Below are 16168 nucleotides of genomic sequence, written 5' to 3'. Positions count from 1 at the left end.
AACAAGGTTTGACTGATATCCAGTTAGGGAGATACATGGCAAAAGCAAAATGACTGCAACACAGTGCAGTCTGTGATTTTTTTAAATTTCTCAGTGTTGGAAAAATTAACTGCCTATATCTGACATATGCCTGGTTTAATTGTGTGTGTGAAAACATTTCCCCTTGTACAGCTAAATAGACTAGTGATCTGATTTATGGGATAATTTTAGCAATTAGTATTTAACCCTTAAAAACAAAAACAAACAAACAAAAAATCTTTCACAGCATTGGCAGAAATGTGGGTGTTGAAAAGCTCAAGTTCATTTCCTGACCATTTAAGGACCAAATGACAAATGAAGTTTCTGGTTACTTTTGCAATGACTTTGCCAGATGTAAAAGAAGACATTTACAAGTGAGCATACAGCTTTCGCATACACTTTCTGAACTTTGAAGTTTCTGCTGCCTTCCTGCTGAGCAGAACACATTCAAGTGGGATATAGAATTGTTATTTAAATCTTACAGTCAAATTAGACCCTAGAGACATGATTGTATAGCATTATTGTCTCAGTCCCCATGAAGTTAAGTGTTCTCATATCAAATCTGATGTGTTTCAGCTTACCACCTACTGCACAAGTATTCATCTCGTTGTTAAAAGATATCAGATAAAGTGGTGTTTTATTTATTTTTACATGTGTCAGTTATTTTTAGTGGTAATACTAGTGTGACACTACTGTCTTTTCCTGTGAGTCATGGGAACATGAAGCTGCTACCTAAACTTTTCAGCCATGATAACAAATAAAAGCTTCCAGGCTTTCCTTAAAGATCAGGATTGCATTTTTTTGTTGTTGTTCTGGTTTGCTTTTGAAGAAGGATTTTTTCGCTGTGGAGCACAGCTCTTCGGAGAAGAGGGTTTTCTAAGTTATGTAAGTAAGTTATCTAAGTTATGTTAAATTATGGTGGTAGGCTGAAGGCAGAATGTTGAGGAGACAGCAGAGCTGTGAGCTGCTGGAGACTGCTGCTGTTCAGAGGGGTCTGGGGCAGAGGGAGGTTTGCAAGCAAAGAGAGACAGGATCTTCATCCCACAGATTGGCCATAGGGACTTTTAAAGAGCTACCTCTTACAGAAGTTGTGGTTCCACTGAAACCAAATAGCACAGCAAACACTCTACTTGATGTCACCTAAATTTTCTTTTGAAAGAAAACCCAGGAGAAAATGTCAAAATAATCCATTTCAACATTTTTGGGGTTTCATTTTTCACTTGGAATGATTTTTCACTTATGTATTATATTTTCCCTAATACAATGGATTATATATTACCTCACAAAATAAAACATTAACATCAAATTGGGATATTATGAATGACCTTGAGTGTTTTTAAATAGTTCTTCATGAGAAATTTTGAAATATCCATGTTTTATCAAAGAATGAGGGTCTTACCACTAGAGCTCTGCCTGTATAGCTTCAAAGTAAGTCTGCAGCTGTTTGGGGAAGTAAACACTAAATTTGCCTACTTGTCTCTCTATAGGCAGACATCACCAGAAGGAGAGATGCGATGATGGCCCTTCTGACCTTAACTACAATTAGTCTCTCTGACTATTAAAGCAACACACTGTTGTGACTAAAGAAGTCCTTTTCTTTCTTTTCTTTTTCTTTTTCTTTTTCTTTTTCCTTTTTCTTTTTTTTCTTTTTCTTTTTCTTTTTCTTTTTCTTTTTCTTTTTCTTTTTCTTTTTCTTTTTCTTTTTCTTTTTCTTTTTCTTTTTCTTTTTCTTTTTCTTTTTCTTTTTCCTTTTCTTTTTCTTTTTCTTTTTTCTTTTTCTTTCTCTCTCTTTCTTTTTCCTTTTCCTTTTCCTTTTCCTTTTCCTTTTCCTTTTCCTTTTCCTTTTCCTTTTCCTTTTCCTTTTCCTTTTCCTTTTCCTTTTCCTTTTCCTTTTCCTTTTCCTTTTCTTCTTTCTCTCTCTTTCTCTCTCTCTCTCTTTCTTTTCCTTCCTTCCTTCCTCCCTCCCTCCCTCCCTCCCTCCCTTCCTCCCTTCCTCCCTTCCTCCCTTCCTCCCTTCCTTCCTCCCTTCCTGTATTCCTTTCCTCCTTCCTTCCTTCCTTTTTTTCTTCCTTTTTTTTTTTTTTTTGCACAGTGATTTAGCAAAAGTATATTTTGCATTATTACTTTATTGCACACCTGTATAAATCATGCTGTCGGGTAGCCAATGTTTTTTAAAACAGCATAACTGCCAATTGCTTGGGTAATGGCACATTTTGTGATACTATCAGATGACATATAACTTGTTAAATTACATTGAAAAAATATTAGAGAGAATTACACTATAATTAAATGACAATAATAATGAGACCAATATTAGCTGCTGCCATCAATTATGTAAGACTGAATATTTATTATATATTTTTCCAAAAAGCCTTGTCTGTGGTTAAAAAGGCATTTCATTTAAAACCCTGTTGGTGCTTTTAACATTCAGAAAGATGTTAACCTCTGAATTCAGATGTTCAAGCCATGCCCAGATGAGAACTTTTATGTGCAAGTTTTCTAAAACTTGTGGTGTTCTTTTAAAGATATTTTATTAACCATTTAAGTATCTTGCATTTCTGTTCACTCCTTTTGTTTTTTTTTATACCTATGTCAGCAAGATGTTTAAAAAAATCAGTCCAGATTAACTGATAAAATTGTACTTGCTTCTATGTAATATTGATATTACAATATATGTATTGATATGCATATTGATATATGTAATATGCTATTGAATATTGCTGAATGCTGTCTCTTGATAAGGGCACATCTCTTCAATATGATTTGCTTTATGCAGTTTTCAGAAAGTAACACTATCACAAAGAATCACAGAATCACAGAATGTTTGATGTTGCAAGGGACCTCTGGACATCATCTAGTCCAAACTCCCAGCCAAGCAGAGTCACCTAGAGCGTGTTGCACAGGATTGCATCTAGGTGGGTTTTGAATATATCCAGAGGAGAAGACTCCACAGATTCTCTGAGCAACCTGTTTGAGTGAACATTTCTGGACCAGACCTCATAAAATTATCTCAAGTAACAGTGTCGGATCTTAAACACATCCTGGTTTGAAGATAGTGAAATTTTACTAATCACACAAACACCAATGGGCAGAGGAGTTGCAGAGATTCTTTGTTGTTCTTATCCCCATTGCACAGCTTACCAAGAATGGTTTCTATATCTATAAGAGCAGCTGGATGGGAGTGTTGGAAAAATGTTTGGTCAAGTTCCCTGAAATGTAAGAAGACATAAGTGTTCAAGATGAGAATAAAGAGAAGAAAACATAATTATAAATCTTAAAATCAACAACAAAATATGTGATAGGTTAATTAGAAAAATAGGATAAAATATTATGAGCATATTTCTTTTATAGTGGTGCTTCACTTGAGCATGTAGTATGACAGCAGTGAGGTGAAAGAGTTAACTGATAGACAGTAGAATACATCATAATAATAAATGCTAATGTAAAGGTTAGGTGGCACCTTCTTTAGAGCTGTGGAAGTGGTAATAGAATGGCATGAGAAACTCATTGTTGGTCAAGATACAGTGGTACACACGAGAAGAAACAATCCTAACTTTAACTTTATATGTGCAATGAGGTAACTAGCACTGAACAGGCAACTATTAAAAGACAGAAAACGTTCTTTTGAATGGTAATGCTCTTCTCAGATAAGAGATGTCCTTAGGTAACATTGTAAATGGAAATAAATTAAAACCTCACTATCCAAATGTTTTGCACCGGTAAAGAGAGAAAAACAAATAATTGCATGTCAGGATGTTCACTTGCTGGGTTACACAAGGAACATGAGCCTATTTTGGAACATGTCTGCTCTCTGCATATTATCTCAATCAGACACTACAAATATGCAAAATAGTCCAGGCAGTGTTGTTTTTGAAGGATGGATAAAGCAGATGGATGAACTGGTTTAGGCGAAAATAGAAACTAGCTTCTAATCTGGTCTTTTTTTTTTTTTTTTTTTTTTTTTTTTTTTTTAACATTGTCTCTCTGAACCTTTTTTCTGAAGTTTAGCAAAACCTGAGATTCACATGCTTCTGCATTTCCTGTTTTTGGCTAATAGAGGAAACAGAAACACTAAAATACTGTAAGATGTTATTTTTAAAATATTCCCACTCTGTCAACCAGGAAGTTTTGGAAACCTTACAAGTCTAATCCTGTATACTATGCAACCCAAAAATGTTTGCACAAGTTTACCCAGTCTTTCAGGTATTTATATTCTTATCTGATGGGATTAAAAATATGGACAGAACAATCTGTAAGCATGAAAAAATATTTTGCATGTGCAATTTCAATTGCCACAGAAGAGCTTAATTCCCTGATGAAAAATAGGAAGTACCCTGTGCTGCAGCTGAGTGCCAAATGCCAAGGATCCATGGAAAAATGTGGGAACTGAACGGGGCATAAAGAATAGGTAGAAGGTTCAGTGGTGAGAATGCTAACTGCAGCTAAGGACACACTGCTTTCTGTACCATAGCAGAGGAGTGGAGCATTGGCATGGGGTGGATGGACAATTTGTGGATCCTCTGTAAGAGGACTGAGAAACAGGCAGGCAGGAACTAAGGAAGCCAACAACAGCAGTCCTGAGGTTGAGAAGGTGTGGGGAACTATGCGATATATGCCAAGGAGAGCATGTCCAAACCACTGGGAAAAAATAATAATAATAATAATATAATTCATATTATTGGGCAGATGTATTTTTAAGCCCTTTTAACATATTCTATGAAGAAGAAGAAAAAAAAAGTACACAGCTCTAATTTTCAATGATTTTGCAGAAATACATTTTAGAATGAATACATTATGCTGTCCCTTAGTCGGATACATAAGGGATAGGGAAAGGGAAAAGGAGGACTTGTTTGTTTGCTTGCTTACTTGCTTGTTGAGTTTAAATGATAAGAACACTTAAAAGTGCTCTCGGCTCCCTAAAACATGATTAGTAGTATAGCTAGCAGCAGGAACTCACCAAACCACTTACAAAAATTCCCCCTTTTCTGCTGTTGCTCTTGGCTCCCTCCACAGCCCTGCCAGAAAGACAGAGATTTTTCCCTCTTGAATCATAGAGATCTTTCCTCTTTAAAGCCACTTTTTTTTTCTTTTTTTTTTTTTTTTTTTCCCAGCTGCTTCTGAACTGCTTTTCATTTCCAGGAAGCCTTCACAGACATCTTGAGTCTGTCAGATTATCGCGGAGCTCATCATTATTAGTCCCTCATCAGATGGTATCTTCCTCTATACATAGATATCAGTTCTTAATTGTCTGTGAGTGTATTTTGCCACAAGCACAACAGAACACTCTTCATGAATGGCACTGTAAAACCAAGTTATTTCTTAGCTGGGATGTGATAGACTGTTGAATCCTGAAAAAAATTATGTAGCGGTGATAAGCTGTTAGATCTAGATATTGTTCTTCCCACTATCTAGTCCACTACTCATACTACCTACTTTCAAACTACTTGAATAGATGGGGGTAACAACAGAATATTCATGGTGTCAAAACTGCAGGCTTGACACATTAAACAACAACTGCCTTCAGAAAGGCCCTTATTATACAATATTACCATGTTCAATGGAGAATTTTAAACACCATTAAACATGAATTAAATGTAATTTGATTTCTTTGAACAATTATGTGAAATTTCTTTCCGGTGTTTGTTAAATTTTATGCCAAAATTTTAGTTACAAAAGTTTTTTTATATATTTTTAAAATGAATTCTGTTCTCTGTAAAGGAAAATTTTGAAAAATTCTGTATTTATGCCATCAATCATGACATTAAGTAGTATATACAAATGAGAGCAGCAACTGCAATTCCTATGATAATAAGGCTCTGCATCTTTAGTAAGCATAAACATGCACATTTTTAGTTTATTATAAAATATTTATTTTAAAGATAGGTACTTAACAGGTACTTAGTTAAGTTAAAATATTTTGGAAGATCTTCTGGAAGAAGACAAATTCATGGATGTATTAATGTAGTGACAAACTACAAGTCATACATATGCTTTTATTACTTAATAATATGGTATTACAAAGTTCCTTTGAATTTTCAAAATAGTCTCTAAAGGGTCTACAGCAGCCTTGCAATGGGGAAGAGATATTCTGAACAGGTGAACTGGGAAAAGGTGATAAGGCAAAACAGAACCATTACCAGTAAATATGGAAGCTATATGGAAGCGTGAAAATTTCAGTCTGTATAAATTCCTGTGTAGAGAAGAAGCAGCATCCTTTCTGAATCAGTAGAACTTTTCTGATTCAGAAGATAACAGCATTTCTTACATACGTAGATATATTTCACTGTTGTATTCACTGTTACCTCCGGTAAATCTTCCTGACAGCTTTTTCTACAGAGATCAATGGTTTCCCACAAGAAGTTTTATTAATCAGCATTCTCTAAAAGAAAGGAAAAACAAACAAACAAAACAAAACAAAACAAAAAAAGAGAGAAAGTAAGTGGGGAAGAATAATATATCAAATTGACATTGCAAGAAGGACTACAGGCAAAATGTAACAAGATGATCAGTAAATACAAATGAAACCTCTCACTCGAGAAGGTGGTGGAATACTACTATCTCTGGATAGTACAAAAAAATCACACATTTTAAGCAAATAGGTAAGAACATATTGTTAATTTTAAAAGACAAATTAATTACCCAACTCTTTAATTTTCCTAATTATTCTGAGACATATCTTTAGATTTAAAGCAGAAATTGTGAGAATAACAAGCCAGAAAATTTAAAAACTTTTCACGTATCTAAATCATAGTTGCTGATAGTTAGACAGTCTGCAGGACTTGTATCTAGAAACACACATTAACTCCCCAGACAGAGATATAAAGACTGAAGGATCAGTTTTTTCTTACTAATTATTCAAAGCTTACAGCTCTATACTAAAGAATCAGACAGTTGAGAGTACACATGTATGTCTAAACATTCAGAAAGCTAGAAGCAGAAACTTAGAATGCTTTTTTTACTGTCTGAGGTATAGCCATTTCCATCATTGGTTAGTGGTAGGTTTGCTTTTTTATCATACATCACTGATACCAGTCATTAGCTTTCTTTGACAGTGTGCTGAAATGCACCAATATGGCATATAGACTGGGAATGGGTGGCATTGAGCAGAATAGCTTTGCCACACTATGATATGCTTCAGTTTTGACAGAATACTAGCCCAGTGTCAATCATTCTGTCTTTGCCAATCAAATGCACATCCTTCTGGAGGAGCCTTCAGTTGACACTGGTACCCCAAACATAGTGAAAGGTTAATGCAATGACATTTTAAAGATGACATATTGTCAAGGGACCAGCAAAAATTGCAGAACTAGACTATTTAGGAAAAAGTAGTGTGGCTTACAGGACACAGACATGGTGAAGACATTCCCAGAGGGGATAGATTTGGTGCAAACACCCTTGAAAGACCTTGTTCAAGAAAATCAGGAGTCAGGAATAGATAACAACATAATCAGATCTGGCCAGGAACCCTGAGGTTCTTTCTTTACCCGTCTGTAAAAAAAAAAAAAAAAAAGTCCTTTTGCCAGAGCTCTGGCTAACCTTTAACAGAAAAAAAAAAATAAAAATAAAATAAAGAGAAGGAGCTAGAATGAAAACCTTTGAAGTTTGCAAAGCCTTCTATTCAACCACAGGGATTTGCAGGGGAGCTTATGATTATTAAATGTGTAATAACTTATTTTTCTTCTTAGGTGAAAATCTGTATCACCCCCACCCATTTTCAAAAGTGATAATTAACTATTAAAATAATTCAGATAAGCAGAAAGCTGCATATTTAGAAAGGCATATTCCAGCACATATCCTTGGTGCATATAAATGTTCTGTACATATTTCAGAAATCCATTTCAATTGCTCCGTCTATATCTCTATTATCTTTTCATTTGTATCCATTCTTCCTCCAGGTACTTTAGTTTTCACCTGTCCTATTTAGAAGGTCCCCTTTCCTAGCACCTTCTTCTAGTCGCACCTCAGTGAAAGATAATGTGAACATTCATTTTTGACTCACTACTATGAACAACAAGTGTGCTGGAAGTGAATTTTAAAGACTTTTCTTTGTCCCTAACTCTCAAAAAAAGACCATCTAGAGCAGGACACTTTTTTTTTTTTTTTTTTCCATACCTGTTATTGACTGCAAGTAAGGTCTGTTGAATTGTTTCAGTTACAGATCAAGCTTAGTATGTCTAATTTATTTTTTTTTCTCAGACAGATTTGAAAACTGAGACCTTAATGCCATTTGAAGACATAATAAAGTGCATAAATAAACCTGGACTAAACATAGGAGGGAGATTTTTCAGAATATTTTGAAGGGTGAATTAGTAAAATCTCTAATGATAAAGGCAAAAAGCTTTAAAATTGAGAGAACCATTACATGTGCTGCAAGGCAATTGTCTCTTCCGTTGAGACAATGACAAAGACTCAGCAGGTACTGTACTGAGCTTTCTTTCACTGAAGTCATCAGTAAAATTGTCATTGACCCCCATAAGGGTTAGACTAAGGTCTATATAAGTTCTTAATACCATCTCCAGCAAAGCAAAGTGCCTTGCAATATGTACTGATTATCAGCTACTCCTTTATCCTATGTACTTTTAAAATGCAAACATTAAGAAATATCATTTGTAATGAGTCATTTGATTTAAGATCTGGAGATAAACCCAAACAGGATGTTCAGATATAAAAATTGCTCCCTAAAGCTTACAGGAAGATATCAGAAGGTAATAGCTTGTCCTGGAGACTTTTGATATGTTCTATTGTCAAAGAAAAGAAATACTGAGCCCAGGGACAGACTCACTTCCTCCTGTATTGGGTAAGTTTCATGTGAGTTACTTTGCTCTTTGGGGATGCCTATCTCACTTGCTTGACTGCAAGGTAAGCCTAGGCAATGCATAGGCTAGATGTCAAATTTAGGCACTCACATTCAGATGAACTGCATCTTATCCTGAACTGAAGTTCACTACCATGATCCTTCATCTCCCATATTACCACCTTCCACATCTTAATCACTGTCCTATAGTATCATTTTTGTTGTCTCATAAAGCTTCTCTGTCTCTTCCCCCACTCTAACCTTTTCCCACTCTTGCTTTCTCTCTCGCATTCCCCTGTCCAATCTTCTCTCTCCCACACACACGTTTCACTCCTTTCTCCATTAAGTTATTAATCATCTACACGTAGTAGGACAATTCCAGCAAGAAGGTTTTCCATCATTTACTAGCCATCTGTTTGTTTAATTGATTCCTTAGGAATGAAAACTTGGGAGTTATTTCCATAAAGCAGATTTACAGTTGGGTTATGAGTATTCTTACCAGAGGACTCTTTCAGAGTGTGTGTGGGGGGGTGGGGGGGAGGGGAGGAGGGCATTTCTGAGATGTGTATGGAATAACGGCTATGGTTATTCCTTGATAACTGTAGATAGCATAAGCATGCTTAGAGTCTCACTGGTGAGACAAGTGAGGAAACTTATTTTGCAACCTTGTTCAAGAGCCTGTGGGACTACAAGGCACTGACAGTTAAGAATTTTGTGCACATCCTTCTCTTTAACAAAACTGTTGGTGTTGTAAATTATAAGGAACTGTAAAGGTAGTTTGCTGCTAGGTAGCAATTTCAAGGATAATATTGGCACATAAATACTAGGCCTCATCGTCTATAAAGATAAATGTGTATTCCCAGAAAAATCAGGGTATATCAGCTGAAATCAACCCAGCTCTCAGTTCCAAGTATGCGAGATCTGGTAATATTTTTGACCTATTTACCTTGAAGAATTTGAAAATGTTACTTTTGTCTAAAACATAAATTCACTCCTCTCTTCTCATACTTGCTTATAGACTGAAAGATCTACAAAGTTAAATTATTGTTCTGCAGGAGGAGAGAAGATTCATAATTTATGTAGTCAGTTAGATTAAGGTTTACATAGGTTCAGACTGAAGGCCATAAGCTAGCTCTGTGTAAAGTGTTCCCACTCGTTCTTCCTGTTAGTAATGTTAAATTAGTAATTTAGTTAGTAAAAAAAAAAAAAAAAATAGTCTTGGCAAGTAATGCATTTGAACTGGGGACCAAGATTTCAGGGGACATATCCTCAAGCATCACAAACTGACTTTGGTAAAGCAAAAATCACTTGTAGAACTGTTCAACCAAATAGTTTGTGAAAGGCAAAATCAACAAAATAAATTAGACAAGTTGTAAAAAAAAAGTTTATTAGTGCTCTGCTCAGTGATGCAAGAGCTAAGGCTATCATATAATAAAAGCATTATGTGCCTTTCACTAGGGCTTTTGGAGATGGTTACCATCTTCTGTAGCTGCTCTCAGACATGCTTATAAAGTTCATGTGTCTTCTGCATCACAAACACCAGTATCATCCCTGTATAAAGAGATCATGAACATTTGTGCTAGGTCGAATTATTTCTCCCATGTCTGCTTACTAAGTACAGATACACATTTATCAACTGGGAAAAATGGTGTTAAAGGAATGGGTACCTTGTGTGTCAGAACTTGGAACTGTATAAGCTTCTCTTCAAGGGCTGTGAGGCAGTTGTACGCTGCCTGAGAAGACCCTGGAACCTACCAGGCCCTTAAATACCTGGAAGAATAACATAGCAATGGCTGAAAAACTGGGTATTTATGTATGTTCAGTCTTCCAGATATTAGTCTATAGACAGACTCTTTACTGTGCCTTGTTTATGCAGTGGTTTGGTCTGAAGCATATAAGGAATCTTTTTGGCTTAGCAATGAATTTTAACTTCGAGCCCCACTGTAAGGAAGAGAATGCAACTGCCTTTATTAATACAAATTGTGCAGTTGGACAAATGTAATGGCATAAAAATAGCATGCTGCTAACTTGCTTTTGAAAAGAAACTTGAAAGAGTCTGTATACAGTGTGAATATTACATTGTACAAGCTTTTCCTTTGAAGAGATGAAAAAATATTGTTATGCTTAGTATTTTAATCTGTCTATTAACCATTCCAAATATAGTTCTCGTTAAATATATGGGATTGCAAGCTTTTTACACAGGAGTTTCTTTTAAAATTGCTCAGGCACATAAAAGGTTGCCTTATTCTACAGACTAGAAGTCAGTTAACTCAGAACATGCTTTTGCATTAGTATTAATGAATATTATTTTTTTCACAGCCTGAATAACAATTATTTCTATGTGTACAGAGAAAATGCATGCAAATTAAAGACACTAACCTAGAGGGATATAATATGTAAAATGCATTACAAGGTCAAATCCAGCCTAAACTTCATTTTTTCTTTTCATTAATACTTTTAGAAGGAGTCTTCAAACTTGTAGGTGGTGACTCAATGGGATTTGATATGAAGATGTGACACCTCATCTTAAATTCCTTAACCACATTTCTTAAGTTGACAGGAATGTCAGGAAGTGTGCCTGATAAGGCTTGCTGTCCTCTCCGAGCTGACTAATCATACATGAAGTCTTGGCAAGAGATAACCAGGTTACAGTAGAGCCAAAATGACATCACATCAACTCAATTTCATATCCTGTAGACACCAGTGCCTATCACCACTCCAGGTTGCTAACATCCTTGACACACAAATGGTATTTTCAGTCTCTGATGTCCCCCTTTTACCCTGTGTCTGTCACTCTGGGGTAAATCAGGAACAAATTTGTCACTAAATGTACAGAACCATTAACTCATGGGCACTTTGTCATCTGAAGCATAATTTTATGTGCACAGCTCGCCAATCCCTGAACTCTAGCTATTTGCATAACAGTTTGCTATATGAATTTATGACGGAGGATAATGCTGAACTTGTTAAAATTCCATGTGAATCTCAGCACAGAAAATGGACTGGTGCTTTAAATCTTGGAGAGTTGTTCACATCAATAATGAATTTCAAATAATTTATTCACTTCAAGTGTAAGTGGTTGGCATACAGTCCTTACAGCTGGTTTGTTGAGATAATTGATTTCCATATAGTTTAAAGATGGGAAAAAGAAACATATGACAACTACTGCAGGTTTCGAGGCAATTGTGAATGCCGTATCAGTTTAATTATAGCTCCATCTTTAGCTGACATGGGCTCTGTCCTATTGGAATTAAAATATCCCAGCAACTTGAAATGTAACAGTGATGAATTTTTTATGTTCTTCTACCTACCTTGTATGCTAGCTTAGGGCACTGTTACAAGTACACTTCTAGCTTTTTTCAGTGGATAGTTAACATGACATGCAAGACTGGTCTGTGTGACACAGATAACTCAAGGGAATAGCAACAAAGTAAATGAGATGCATTAGTATCTGGATGTGAACTGGGGGATATAAGTTCTAAGAACTTCTTGTTTAATTTATAGAATTGGTTTTTTTCCCCTGTGCATAAGATTTCAAAATGGTAATCATATTCAGGAAATGAGATGTTCCCACTTCAGGTACTAATATCAATATGTAAAAGATAATCATTAACCAAATGTACTACTCAGCAGTGCCTATTATATGTAAACAAGCTAACTGAGGTGATAAAAGAAGCTTTTACTCAAAAATTAGTTATATGGATGACAGAGACATTGGGAAAAAGGAGGGAGGTGGGATATTTTTTGTGCTTTTGTTTCTTTCTTTCTTACTGACCACTATGTACAGAGCAAAAACAAGTATCTTGGTGGAAGAATAGCATAATATAAATTTGCATCACAGCTAACACAGCAGTGTAAAAAATATCCCAGTGGTATGAAGTCCAACTGAAGTCCAAGCTGGTTGTTCCTGCATATTATCATTTAGCAGCCAGCCTGCACCTCCACATTCTCAAATAGAGGATGTATTGAATGAGCAGAGAACTGGGAATACTAACTACTCGATGTTTCACTCTATTTTCCTCTTACCACTGAAAATTGTGTCATATAATTTGCAAAGAAAAGAGCTTTTTCCATTCTTATTTCATTGTTACTTCATTGTTAAATCTCACAGTGAAGAAAATAGGAAAAGAAAAAGAAAAAGAAAAAGAAAAAGAAAAAGAAAAAGAAAAAGAAAAAGAAGAAAAAGAAAAAGAAAAAGAAAAAGAAAAAGAAAAAGAAAAAGAAAAAGAAAAAGAAAAAGAAAAAGAAAAAGAAAAAGAAAAAGAAAAAGAAAAAGAAAAAGAAAAAGAAAAAGAAAAAGAAAAAGAAAAAGAAAAAGAAGCAACAGATGGGCTGTGAAGTAAACCTTCATGCAGTTGGGGGCCTGATACCCTCTTGTGTTGTTTCTGCTTCAGTTGAGGTAACTTCTCTGAATCCAATCAGGGCCCTACACTTAAGTTTCAGTGTTAAAGTAAAGTAATTCACTTGGAATGAGGCCACAATTCTGTTTCAGATTAACATAAATGTTCAGAGTATGCCTCGAATGTCCTTCCACAGATTCCTCTGAAGAAGCTAGAATAAATGAGAATGGACCCTTCTCTGAAATAAATTATAACCTGGAATGATGAAGTAAGAGCTTCAGAGGTCTACCTTGGCATAGACAGCACACAATTTGTTTCCCTTAACTCCTTGTTTTATAACTATATTCAAAGTTTTCTTTTTACAAATCTCAACAGGGAAAGGTTCTATGGCATTATGACTCTAGATTCCAAGATTTTTTAGGCAATAACTGTTCATGATCTGCCAATTTGGGGTAAAAATATTTGATAAAACTATTCAGTAGACTTTACAATGGTCAGCATTTCACAAGAGAGGAGCAGAGGAAGGACAGGGTAGAAACTTGATCTCAGCAAATAGTGTAGCCAGTTGGAGGTGATGGTACCAGTATCAAGACCATCAAACAAGAGAATCTTAAATTTCTTAGAGCTTCTTTAGCCATAATAGACCAAAATTATTCTTTATGCAAGTTTAGTTTTGGGAGAACACTGGATGAAATATGAGTTACAAGGCACCAAAGCATAAGACTTCTGGTATTGGCTTCCAGCTCCAATTCCAAAACACAATCTTTCACTTAAAATGAGACACAAGAGTAAGGTGCTGGAAAAGATTAATCACAGGTCCCTGGCAGTAACCACACAGATATTTTTTGATGTATAACCCCATCATAACTTTGATCCTGGTTTGCAGTTCAAATATAAAGCTTTGATTTTGAGTTTGTGTGTATGTGTACTGCAAACCTATGTTCATAATATGGAGTTGGAGCTCAGAGAAAATCTTATATAAAAATGTCACTGTATGGAGTCATGCCAAAATTGCCTTACCTGTCTTTATTTAAAAGCGGTACCAAGAGGTACTGGAATGATTAACAAGAGTTCTGGAGTATTAAAATCCCTTATTGTCATACAGATACATTAACCATAGATAAAGCTGAGATCAGCAGAGAACCTAAGATGAGGTCTTTATGCAGAAGAAAAACTAGCTAGCATCTGTTTCTAAAATACATGAGAAAATTTCGGTTGCACAATAAATGCTGGCAGTTGCCTCTGTTTGCAATGGCTCCTGAAATATACTTGGGAGTGGAAATCAGCTGGAAACTGTAATAAAGAACTACTGTGCAAAGTACTATGTAGACTTCCTACATGAGAACAAAGTTGCAAAAATACACCTTCACTGTTAAATATAGGCTTAGGTCTTGTTGTTGATATGCCTGAGATGGCTTGCCATGGACAAGCAGGAATTCTGCCAATGAAGATAAAGTAGCCAAGTGTGAAATATGCTATTAATACAACAAGTGGTCTGCAAAAGCATGATGCCATAAGAACTAACTTTCTGTAACACTGAATCCAGTGAGGGAAGTAGGGCAACCTAACAAATAGATACCAACACTGTTTTTTTGTGCATCACACCTTCATTTTACATTCCAGGTTGTAACACCACCTTCCAAACTGGTGAGTTAACCTGAATACTAAACAGATACATGTGGAATGATGCTTTTCCTTTTACTCATCTTTCATCCTCATCTGCTGAACAGCTATACTCACTTCCAAAGGAAAGGGAGATGAAAAAAAAAAAAATGGATGAAAAATCCCATGAAGTTTAACAAGAGCAAGTGATGGATTCTGCACTTGGGAAGGGGAAACCCTGGCTATATGTACAGACTGGGGGACAAGAGTGTCGATCCCAAAGAAATGGATCTTGGGGATTTTGGTTGACATCATGTTGAACACGAGCCAGCAGTGTGCCCTGGCAGCCAGGAGGGCCAACCATACCCTTCGGTGCATCAAGCCTGGCATTGCGAGCCTGTTGAGGGAAGGGATTGTTCTGCTCTGCTCTGCACTGGTGCAGCATCATCTTGTATGCTATGTGAAGTTTTGGGTGCTACAGGGTAAAAAGAACATAAAACTATTAGAGAGTGTCCAAAGTAGGACACAAAGATGTTGAAGGGTCTGTAGGGGAAGATGTGTGAGGAGCAGCTGAGGTCCCTTGTTTTTTTTCAGCCTAGAGCAGAGCAGACTAAGGGGAGGCCTCATGGTCGCCTGCAGCTTCCTCACAAGGGGAGTGGAGGGGCAGGCGCTGAGCTCTGCTCTCTGTGGACAGTGACAGGACCTGAGGGAATGGCATAGAGCTGTGTCAGCCTGGGTGTTAAGAAAAGGTTCTTCACCAAGAGGGTTGTTGGGCACTGTTACAGGCTTCCCAGGGCAGTGATCATGACACTGAGACTGCTGGAGTTCATGAAACATTTGGACAAAACTCTCAGACATATGTGATGGTGAGAGTAGTCCTGTGTGGAGCCAGGATTTGGGCTTCATGAGCTTTGTGGGTCACTTTAAACTCAGGATATTCTATAATTCTATGATTTTATGTTTCTATGTAATTTATATTCAAACATCTTAAAACATTTCTGGTGTGTTGTTTTAGTGAAAATTCTGTACCTATATCTAAGAAGAAATAAACTGTTAACTAGTGTACTTTAAAGCCTGCATAGAATACAACAAATTGCATATCAGTTTTCCAGTACTTCTAAGATGGGACAAAAAGTTTGTCATCAACATGATTTTGTCCTACTTGGAGTAAGTGGGAAAACCCTCATTGACTGGTGTGGCTTAGATGCCAGTTTTCCAGATCTTATTGGTGGTACTGCATCCCAGACCTGCAACTGCTTGGCAGAACATGCATTTTCAGTTTTTCAAATGTACTGTATTCTCTGTGGTGAGTTGTTAATCATGCAACAGAGCTAATCTATTAGGAGGACATTGGATAACTTTTTCCCTAATTATGAGAAGTGTATCAAAAACATAGTGCAGGCACTTCTGTTGC

The 16168-nt window shown here is 36.2% G+C and overlaps 1 long non-coding RNA gene across 3 annotated transcripts in view; it reads right to left on the bottom strand.

Annotated features, from left to right (window-relative positions):
• Positions 1 to 5960: 5960 nt before the first annotated feature.
• Positions 5961 to 16168, bottom strand: part of LOC110351927 (uncharacterized) — a 46805-nt gene continuing 36597 nt past the window's right edge. Inside the window, exons 7-9 of one of the 3 annotated variants that reach the window (XR_011808208.1) lie at positions 10480 to 10582; positions 7358 to 7506; positions 5961 to 6397 (exon numbers count right to left, since the gene is read on the bottom strand). This is a non-coding gene — a long non-coding RNA (uncharacterized lncRNA). The remainder of the gene's footprint in view (positions 6398 to 7357; positions 7507 to 10479; positions 10583 to 16168) is intronic. The other 2 variants (XR_011808210.1, XR_011808215.1) reach the window with 2 other exon arrangements.

Source organism: Anas platyrhynchos, chromosome 3 (assembly GCF_047663525.1).
Source record: "Anas platyrhynchos isolate ZD024472 breed Pekin duck chromosome 3, IASCAAS_PekinDuck_T2T, whole genome shotgun sequence".
NCBI classification, from domain to species: domain Eukaryota; kingdom Metazoa; phylum Chordata; class Aves; order Anseriformes; family Anatidae; genus Anas; species Anas platyrhynchos.
This window is presented reverse-complemented; position numbering and strand designations above follow the sequence as displayed.